Genomic DNA, 10,810 nt, shown 5'->3' with positions numbered 1-10,810 from the left:
CCTTCTGCCCTGGCAGAAAGTTCGCTCTTGGCGGTTATGATGATGCCCTCTTCCTTCTGCCCTGGCAGAAAGTTCGCTCTTGGCGGTTATGATGATGCCCTCTTCCTCCTTGGGGTGACCCGCGGCCCTGGACACAGGCTAGACTTTACTCTTTAATTGTTTGTGGCCCCTCTTAAAAAATTCAACCCATAAATTTGAAGTACTGATTGACTTCATTAAGTGACTCATGAATCTGGCAGCATTCCATCGACCAAGGAGCTCAGAGGAGGTGTACAAAATGGAAGGTTTTTATAGGAAGGAGGGTACGGCAAGGAAGTTAATAGCCAAAGAAAAGAAAGGATTATTTCAGGCAAGGTCATTTTCCCTTAGCAGGAAAGGAAAGAGCGGGAGGTCTGATCACACGGATTACCTCGTCTTCCTTTGTCAGGAGGGATAGAGAGGGCCATGTGACAGAGGACCTCATTGACGCTAACCAGAAAAATCCTGACTGACCACTTAAGACTACGTTTCTGGGGGGTGCCTGGGTGGCTCAGACGGTTAAGCGTCTGCCTTCAGCTCAGGTCATGATCCCAGGGTCCTGGGATCCAGCCCCACATTGGGCTCCCTGCTGAGCTGGGAGCCTGCTTCTCCCTCTCCCTCTGCCTGCCACTCCCCCTGCTTGTACTCCCTCTCTCTCTGTGTCAAATAAAAAATAAAAAATCTAAAAAAAAAAAAAAGACTACATTTCTGGGGGAGGTTAAAACGCAGTTAGGTTGGGTATTGAGTCCCAGTTTGATGACTTGGCTCCGTTTTGGGCCTGTGGGGTTTTTTGTTGTTGTTGTTGTTGTTCTTTTTAAAAAAGATTTAATTTATTTATTTAGAAAAGTATGAGCAGGAGGAGGGGCAGGGGGAGAGGGAGAGAGAGAATCCTCAAGCAGACTCTGCGCTGAGCCCGACGCAGGGCTCGATCCCACGACCCTGAGATCATGACCTGAGCCGAAGTCAAGAGTCAGATGCTGAACTGACTGAGCCACCCAGGTGCCCCTGTGGTTTTCCTTTTGAAAGCCCGCTGGCTGAGTTTGTACGGTTCCAAGGAGCCTGAGGTTCTGCTGCATCTCTGGCCCCTGGGCTTTGCTAGGCCAGGAGCCTTGCTGATTTGTTTGTGTAATGTCCTCCTCTTCTGCTGAACGTAAGCTCTATGGGAGCTGAGGCTTTGTTTTGTTCACCACTGTGTCCCAAGGGCCCGGAAGCTCATAGACATCCAATATTGATTGAACCCAAGTAAATGTCCAAGGACCTCCTGTCTGAAGATCTGCTCCTTCCTGGAAACAGCCTGGACACGTTTGGCACCCAGCAGTCCGTGTCTGCTGTCCTGGCTGGGCCGGTCTCCCCTCTCTGAGAGGTGCTTCTCCTCCCCACGCCACTCTCCCATCCAGGAGGGCAGAGGACAAAAGCCCGGAGGTGGCTGTCTTCAAGAAGCTGTGGCCTTCCCCCTGGCCACATGCTCCCCCAAGGAAAGGGATCTTTGCTACCTGCGTGGAGCAGGGTTTAAAAAAATACAGCAAGAGGGGCGCCTGGGTGCTCAGTCGTTAAGCGTCTGCCTTTGGCTCAGGTCATGGTCCCAGGATCCTGGGATCGAGCCCCGCATCGGGCTCCCTGCTCGGCGGGAAGCCTGCTTCTCCCTCTCCCACACCTCGTGCTTGTGTTCCTTCTCTTGCTTTGTCTCTCTCTGTCAAATAAATAAATAAAAATCTTAAAAAAAAATACAGCAAGAATACAAATTAACACCTCAGCCAATGCCTCAAGCCACCGTCTGTTTCATTCTTCCTACTACTACTTACTAATTCCCCAGTGTAGACCCTCACTGCTTTTCACCAGCACTTCTCTGCTTCAGCCTCCTTGCTGGTCTCCCCCCAAATCCACCTTCCACAGAACCAGTGCAGTCTTCCTAAAATGTTAATTGGGCTGTGTCTCTCCCCTAGTTAAGACACTTCCGTGGCTCCCCACAACTCTCAGCTTGGCAACCGAGCATGGCCTGGCTCCCCCTGCTTCCCTGGCTCAGGACCCCAAACTCCCAAATCACCCAACACTGCTCCCTCAAATGTTTCAGCATCTCTGTCTTAGCCGATGTTGCTCCTTCTGCCTGGGACACCTTCTGCCCTATTTCCTCCTTCTCCGCCCTGTTTCCCCCTTCTCCTGGCTACCTGCTTATACATCAAGATCAACCATACGGTTTATATGCCTTGGGATGCGGTGTCACAGGAGTGACACAAGACCACCAGAGAAGTCTCCTTGCCGACAAAGCAAACCTGAATGACATCAAACCTCTAGGTCTAGCCACCGGTTAACAGGAGATACACGGGACAGATGAACACGTGAAATGACCACCACCAAGAAGCAACCAGCCAAATCCTCCTGAATGTGGGAAATGTAATAGGATAAACAACCAGGTTCCTTTGACAAGAACAAGGGGAAAGTGGGGAGTGAGGGGGGATACAGAGTAAGAGAAACTTAACAGACATCAACCAATTGGAATGTGTGGACCTGAAGTAGGAAAGCTGCAGGGACTCTGCTATTTGGGCCCCATTTACTCATGTTCCATAAATTGCCTCTGAATAAGCCAAAGAAGCTATGTTCCCACTTCAAAGGGGAAGCAAGAAAGTTAATCATTCTCTGAGTTTTGTCCTAGGTCCCAAACACCTAATTACACGTAAGAAGAGCCAGATCCCAAACCTGTTCCAGAACAATAGCTTCAAACAAACCTCAGCTGACGCTGGCCTCAATACCCCCTACCTTCAGCAATTTCTGGAATCACACTATTTTTGTTCACCTGATATTTGCCTGTGATTGACCCTTCCCTGGATTCCTGGAGGAACGTGTACTCTAGACCCTTTTCTAATAAAAACCCCTAGCCCCAAGCAGCGACGAGACTCAGTCTCCATTCCTTTCCGAGTCTCCCAGACACACCTGTCTGTTATTCTCTGTCACTTCACGATTCAATAAACTGTTTTTACTTTCTCTGGCTTACATTTGATTTCTATCCTGTGTGAAGCCAAGGACCCTTTTGGCTGGTCTGGTGGGGAACCCTCCCCTGGGTTCTCAGACTCCGCCTGCCTGCGTCAGACCTGGTTTGGATCCTGATTTGAATGAACCAATTGTAAAAAAATATGAGACAATCGGGCCTTTCAACGTTGACCAAGTATCTACCTGGTGATCGTGAGGAGTTTCTATTTTATCATTTTGTTAGGGGAAAAAAAAAAGGAGTCCTTATCTTCTAGAGCATTTGTGGGCAAAACCATATGATCTTTGGAATTTGCCTTAGAATAATCCAGTACAGTTGGGATGGGGGTACAAAGGAAGTAGATTGGCCATAAGTTCCCAATCACTGTAACTGGAGGGTGTGGGTGCTGAGGGTTCATGATCTATTCTACTTCCGTTTCTGTTTGGCAATTTCAATAATAAAAGAAGAAATTAGGCCCATTGTCTCCCTTTCCTCAAGGGTTAGATTCCTCCTCTGGGCTTGTCAAGCCACGTAACACGCTAAACCGCAGTCCCTTGGTTTCCCTGGCCCCTCTTGGAGGCAGGGGCTGCCCCGGGTCCCCTCCGCCTCCTGGGGACATGGTTCCCGGCATAGAGGCATGTGTGACCTAGTCTTGGTTGGCCTAGTGTGGTAGAGCACGTGGAGCTCCAGCTAGCAGTAAGTCCCTTTGACGGCCAAGGCCACAGTCATTTCAGCCAGGCCTGTTTGTTCTGCGGGGGTGGGGCAACGTAAAAGCTCGAGGAAAGTAGATGGTATTTGCCACTCAGTGACTGGGGCCGGGCGAGGTTCCGGACGATCCAGTTGCAGGTGGGACAGACGTGCTCTGAGGAACAGGCAGGGCGAGTGCTGCTTTCCGCAGAGTTCAAAGGCCGGGCTGATGCGTCTTCTTGGGCCAGCCCCGCTCACACCCAGACAGGCCAAGGGAGAGAAGCCGGGGGAGGCAGTGCCTCGGATCACTGGGCACACGGGGCACCAGGCCAGGAGGTTCTGCTCAAGCCCATGGCCACGAGCACCCAGATAGGAAACCTGCAGTGTGGGCCACAGCTCCCGGAGAAGCGCGTGGCTCCCAGGAAGTGAGCCGCAAAGATGAGGCTGCTCAAGCTGCTCCTTTTCCTGGCCCCCTGGGGAGTCGCCCGAGCTGAAGCAGGTAGGCGCAGGGGCAATTGCCTTTGTTTTGTACTATGAACTTGGGGATCCTGGAAGCGGCTCCCGCTTGGAGAGAGCTGAAAGTGCTGCTAAAAATAGCAAGGCAGGAAGCTAGGGCAGGGAGGCCCCAGGAGAGAGAGTGAGTGAGTGAGTGGCGGGGGTGCTCTTTGAGCCTGAAGATCTTAAGTGGAGGCCAGAGCTGGCCAGGGCAGGGACACTGACTTTGCGAAGACATGTGGGTACGTGCGAAGAGCCAGCCATCTGGTAGAGGAAGAAGGCGACCGGCAGATTCACGACTTCATCCAACAAACATTGGTCAAGGGCCTTCTGCATATCACGCACTATCCTGGGAACCGGGAATGTGGCAGAAAAGAAAGGAAACAAAGCCCCAGTCCTAGGGCAGCATTCCTTCAACTAGGGAGAAGCAGACCAAACGACACTTGAACAAGTAAATGCATGATATTCCAGGAGTAATAAGTGTTGGGGAGAATAATAAAGCAGAAGAAAGGGGTGGGAGTGGGGATGGGGGGACTTACGGTGTGGCCAGGGAGTGACATTTGAGTAGAGACCTGAGGCAGTGAGGGAGGGAACTGTATGGGCATCCAGGAGAACATTCCAGCAAGAGAGCACGGAAAGCACACAGGCCCTGCGCCTGACGCTCAGGGGATGCATGTGAGGACAAGCCTGCGGCCAGAGTGGCTGGAGCAGAGCAGGCAAGGTGAGTGGGAGAGATGAAGTTGGGGACCATGGGGGTGGGGCTGGGGGGCTGGCACCAGCTCGCATATAAACATGTAGATGGTGTAAGGACTCAGGGTGGAATGGGACATCATTAGAGGGCTTTAGGCAGAGCCTTAGGGTGATCTGACTCGTGTTAAGTTTTAAAAAGGGCCCCTGGGCTGCGCATTGAGAAGAGACCATAGCGGATAAAGGCAGGTTGACCAACTTGTCTCAGTGTGCCCGAGACTTGCCTCATCTGAGCACCTGAAGTTTAGTGACCTGGGCGCACTGGGGTGGTTGGTCACCATGATAAAGGAGAAACAGCCAGACCCGTGGGCAGGCTGTTGCCATCCTCCAGTGAGAGGAGATGGAGGCTCGGCAGGATGGTAGGACGGGGCTGGCTGGAGACGGTCTGATTCTGGCCAAGACTTGCTGGCAGATGTGGGGGTGACAGGAGGACTCCAGGGTGACTCCAGGGTCTTTGCCTCCAGCTGGGAGGACGGAGTTGTCATTGGCTAAGGTGCAGGAGGAGGGGACAGCGGTTTGATTAGGGATGTGTCCAGTTGGAGATGCCTATTAGATTTCCATGCAGTGGAAGAGGAGTCAGTGGGCAGGCTGGACCTCTGGTTCTCCTGAGGATCCGAGGTTGCCCTTTCCTGGAGTCCTGGGATGGGACCTGACAGGGGATCCAACACCCTTTCTGTAGCTGCAGGAATGAGGCTGAAAAAGGGAGGGACAGGCTCAGGTCTCTGCTCGTTGCTTGTTCTGTGGGGCTCAGTGCTCCCAGGCTGGAGCCCGAAGGGTTGGTGGCCTCAAGGTGCTCCCCTGGACACTACCCAGGAGCAGCTGGGAGCCCATGGCACAGCCGGGCATCTTGAGGCCGGCGAGGAGGAGCCTGGGGGCAGGAGACCAGAGCTAAATGCCCAAGAGGGACTGGGCTCCAAATGCTGTGACCCAAATGTGGAAATATTGCTGGGACGAGCCCTGAGAGTGTGTCATTCCCTATGAGAGTGACCTGCCTGGCAGAAGACTGAGTGGAAGTCCTCCTTCTACCCGGGAGGCAGACCCTAGTCCCCTTTGGAAATAATCCCTTTGTCAAGTAGGGATTATTGAGGTCGCTGAGCAGTAAAACACCTTACCCAAGGTTACACAGGTAGTAAGTGTCTGAGTCGGGACATGAACCCAGGCTACTTCACCCTGCTTATAAAATAATGCTGTCACAACAAACCAAGGGACACTGAAGGAAAGAACCAAGAAGAGCAAACATTTATTTTTGGGGACTTATGATGGGCCAGACTGGGGCTAATTGCTTGACATCTGCTGTCCTTTCAAAACCCACTTGAAAAATGAAAGAAGAAAAACCTCATTTGGTTTTTATAGTCCCTATAAAGCAGGTACTATTCCTCTTATACCCATTTTGCAGATGAGGCAAGTGAAAGTCAGAGGAAGGACAACACTTGCCCAAGGCCGCACAGCTAGGAAGTGGCGCGACCAAGTCTCTTCTCAGCTGCCTTACCCAGTATGCCCTTCGAAGGGTCCTTTTAGGATGGTGGGTTTTATAGGTACTATTTTTTATCTCTTTTCTCCAAACTTTCTGGAATGTATACATTTATACTTCAAAAAGAAATTAAATTTTATTTATTTTCTTTTTTTAAATTTAAATTCAATTAATTAACATATAGTGTATCATTAGTTTCAGAGGTAGAGGTCAGTGATTCATCAGGTGCACGTAACACCCGGTGCTCATGACATCACGTGCCCTCCTTCGTGCCCATCCAGCAGCGCCCCCATACCCCCACACCCCTCCCCTCCAGCCACCCTCAGTTGGTTTCCTATGATTAAGAGTCTCTTGTGGTTTGTCTCCCTCTCTGATTTCATCTTGATAAAAACAAAATTAAATTTTAAAAGAATTCCACAGCACCTGTAGGTTTTTTCAGACTCCGAGTCTTTCCTGAAGTGCAGGAGAAGGTTGAGACACCCGATCAGAGAGCAGTCATGCCTGCTGTGCCTGAACTGTGACGCGTCTACTTCCACGGTCCTTAGCCAAGAGCCTGGGTGGGGTAGCAGCCTGCTGGCTCCCTCCCCTCCCACATATGCCCCGTGCAGCGCCCGGTTGTCCTTCAGCTTCTAACTCAGAGAAATGGACAATCCCTGTCCGCGGGGGTTAGCATGGTGGGCAAACATTTCCCTCAAGAATAAGCCTGTGGGGGGCGCCTGGGTGGCTCAGTTGGTTAAGCGACTGCCTTCGGCTCAGGTCATGATCCTGGAGTCCCGGGATCGAGTCCCACATCGGGCTCCCTGCTCAGCAGGGAGTCTGCTTCTCCCTCTGACCCTCCTCCCTCTCATGCTCTCTGTCTCTCATTCTCTCTCTCGCAAATAAATAAAAATCTTAAAAAAAAAAAAAAAAAAAGAATAAGCCTGTGGGGCTGTCGTGAAGAGAGGGCAGTCTACGTCCTTAACACAGGGGGTCAGTAGATGTTGGCTTGACCCAGGGAACCCTCTGTGTTTCGGAGGGCCTCAGCTGACAGAGGAGGTTATTGCTTAGGGTCAAAAGCAAAGGACTAAAATAGCGACCAAGACCGTCCTGCGGTGCGGGTTACACACAATCATAGAGGAAAGTCAGGAACCACTGAGCGTTAGAACTGGCAGGACCTTCAGATAACTTTGCGCAGTACTCTCATTTTAGGGTTAGGAAACAGAGGCTCCAGAAGAGGAGAAAAACCGAGGCCCGAGGGGCAGAGGGGCCCAGGGAATAAGCACTCAGGCTGGCTTGGCGGCCACGCGGCCGGGTGCTGCAGGTGAGGTCACTCCTCTCGCCCACACATCCACCCCTTTGCCACTGGCCCCAGGATTCCCATTTTACAGATGAGGAAACTGAGACTCAGCTGGGGAAATCTCTCATTCAAGTTGCCATTGCCAGTGTGGAGGAGCCCAGATTCAAAACCAGATTTCCCTTAGTCCACGTTCCATGCATGCCCTTTCCAAAACAATCTGCTGCCTTCAGCCAGAAAACCTGGGTCCTACCTTTTAACATCTATGTGACTTTGAGCCTCTATGTCACTCTCTATAAAATAAGATAGGAGAGTTTAAACATGATAGTTAAGCAAGATCACACACATACGTTGTAATGTGCTGTAAAAGTTTAAAGGACCATGTTTGTTTTTTTTTTTTAATATTCAAGGTCAGGGGCGCCTGGGTGGCTCAGTCGGTTAAGTGTCTGCCTTCGGCTCAGGTCATGATTCCAGGGTCCTGGGATCGAGCCCCACGTTGGGCTCAGCGGGGAACCTGCTTCTCCCTCGCCTCCCTGCTCTTGCTCTCTGTCACTGTCTCTGTCTTTCTCTCACAAATAAATAAATAAATCTTTTTAAAAAAATAAAGCTTAAAAGTAAGTAAATAAATATCCAAGGTCACACTGCCAGCTAGCAACAGAGTAAAGTGCATTGTGATCTTTTCTGTTCTGACACGATGTGAATCATAGGTCTGCCACTGACTAGCTCACTTTCCTCATCTGTAAAATGGTACAATACTAGAATATATGTCATCATTTTGTCATGAGTAGAGTGTCATGGGTAGAGTGCTTGGCACAGCATCTGGCATTCAGTAGGTGCTAAATAAATGGCAGGTGTCTTCCTACCTGCCTTTTCTTGTTTCCAACCATAAGCAAGCTCAGTTTAAGACCTTCTTCGATTCTCGGAATTATTTTTGCAAGTCTCCCTCCTCCCATCAGGAATCATAGTTAAAGGATCTCATATTATATGACTTTAATAAAGTTTTAAATACATCATTGCTTTTAAAATAAATTATTGATTTTAGTGGCATTGTTTTTCCTGAACTTGGGAGCCAATGCATTTTTTTCCAGCCCCCAAACATGTCCATGGGTCTTACAAAGCTACAAGGCTCTGGGCCTTATATTTGTTGTACCCTAGTGGACAAGGGGGTCTGGTGACCCGTTTGGTGATGGAGGAGGAAGACCAGGAGTGTTTTGCCTGCCCAGGGATGGGGATCAGAACTGAGCTCTCAAAATTTAAACTGGAGGGTGGACTGTGCCCACCAGCTCCAGGAGGGGACAGGATCTGTCTTCACATTGTTCTCAAATCCTGGCCCCCGGATCTGCACTTTATCTGCAGAGGACAGCAGCTGAGGGGACGCTGGGGTGACAGGGGAAGGTTGCAGCCACTCCCCCCTCATCCCTTCTCCCTCCATGGTGAAAGGGGACTTGCAGGACCCCCCAGGGATCAAATTCAGCCTACCTGCTGCTTTGCAATGCTGAGTGCCTTGGCATTATCTCCTGTTATCTCAATTAACCCTCACATTGACCCTAAGAGGTAGGGGGCGCTGTTGTCCCCCTTTACATCTGAGTAAACTGAGGCACAGAATTGCTCACGTTCCCACAGCTAGTGGGCAGTGGAGCTGGAATTTCAACCCAGGTCTGTGCTCTCAACTACTCACTGTAATTGATACCAAATTTATTCATATTCTCAATAATTAGTGAATAATAATGACAGCTAAGATTGGTATACCTTTTCTTAAAACTGAAGGAACACATGAATCCTTTCTTACTGTAAAAGATTCAAGCAGCATGAATATATAAAGACTCTTAATTTTTTAAGATTTTATTTATTTATTTGACAGAGAGAGACACAGCGAGAGAGGGAACACAAGCAGGGGGAGTGGGAGAGGGAGAAGCAGGCCTCCTGCGGAGCAGGGAGCCCGATGCAGGGCTTGATCCCAGGACCCTGGGACCATGACCTGAGCCGAAGGCAGAGGCTTAACAACTGAGCCACCCAGGCGCCCCAACACTCTTAATTTTAATGAGACCCCTGTGCACAGGAAAATCTGAGGAAGTCTAGTCTGAGAGAGAAGTGTTGAAGTGCCCGATGCCCCACACCTTCCCAGTCTCTCCTGCCCCAGGGGTAGCTGCCAGGGACAGTGGTGTATTGGGATTCTTCTCTACAGCCCTTTCTCTTCACTATCTTATTTGCTGCTCTCGGACAGCCGGCCAGATGTCAAACACCCATAGGCTCAGCAAGGCTAACGGGCTTGCCAGAATCCTCACCCAACACATGAGAGAGCCTGGACTAGAAGCCAGATAACCCACCTCCCTCAGGGTCCTTATACTCACCCCCTCCTCCATGACATTTTAGAGCTTAATTCCTCAGTCTGTGACTAATTCCATAGAAGCCTGTGGCTCCCACTGTTTTATGGGCAACATAGGTGTTTTATAAAAGCCATCTTCTGGAGGCTCTGAGTCAACATTGTGTCTCATCTTTGGAGCCAGAGAGGGCTGGGTTTGAACCTCAGTTTCTGCACCTGTGAAATGGGCATAAGAATCCCACCTCACAGAATGGCTGCAAGGATGGAATGAAATAAGCATATATAGGGCACCTCGCTAACATTCTTTGAGGGCTTACTAGTCCCACCATCCTCCCCACAGCCTTGCTCATTCACTGAATATATATATTTGGGCATCTTCCACATCCCAGGCACTGTTCTAGGTGGTGAGGACGCAGAGATGAACAGGATAGGCTGCACACTCTCAGGGAACTGACATTGTAGACAGGGAAGATGGATGATAAGCAAGTCAACAAGATCATTTCATCACGTGAGAGCGCTCTAAAGAAAATAAAACTGAGGGAGGTGATAGCTAGTGACCAGATTTTGGCGGGGGGGGGGGGTGGAACTTGAGAAAACGTAGTCAAGGAAGCCTTCTCTGAGGTGGTGACCTTTGGGCTGAGACCTGAATGAGGACGGAGAAAGCAGCCATTCGATCAATGACCTGGGGAGGATTGGGGAAGGCACCAGAGGAACCAGGAAAGAGGCCGTGCGAGGCGAATGAGTGCGGTGGGTTGGTCTGTGTGAGGTCTGTGTAATCTGCCTCCACAATGAAGACACCAGAGCCCAAGGAGGTGGAGCCCCCTGCTCTCTGCA

The sequence above is a fragment of the Halichoerus grypus genome, chromosome 5, assembly GCF_964656455.1.
Source record: "Halichoerus grypus chromosome 5, mHalGry1.hap1.1, whole genome shotgun sequence".
Taxonomy (NCBI): Eukaryota; Metazoa; Chordata; class Mammalia; order Carnivora; family Phocidae; genus Halichoerus; species Halichoerus grypus.
This window is presented reverse-complemented; position numbering follows the sequence as displayed.